This window comes from Eimeria mitis, genomic scaffold, assembly GCF_000499745.2.
Source record: "Eimeria mitis Houghton genomic scaffold, Emh_scaff1954, whole genome shotgun sequence".
NCBI classification, from domain to species: Eukaryota; Apicomplexa; class Conoidasida; order Eucoccidiorida; family Eimeriidae; genus Eimeria; species Eimeria mitis.
This window is the reverse complement of record NW_013570278.1, coordinates 6,358-6,626: the sequence shown is the minus strand read 5'-3', so window position 1 is coordinate 6,626 and position 269 is coordinate 6,358.

The window sequence follows — 269 nt, the reverse complement described above, 5'->3', positions numbered from 1 at the left end:
AAAAAATTTTGTTAGTTTGTTTCTCCCTGACGATGTTTAATCTTTAGGGTTTAGGGTGTATAAACTGGGTTTCGGCAGTGTATCCTAGGGTTTAGGGTTTAGGGTTTATTAGGGTTTAGGGTTTATTAGGGTTTAGGGTTTAGGGTTTACAAACCTTAACATAAAAAAATATTTTGTTAGTTTGTTTCTCCCTGACGATGATGCCCATTCTCTTTAACTCCGAAGCAAAGGGGAAGCAGTGCAGCACTTCATACTCCAGCAACAAGCCA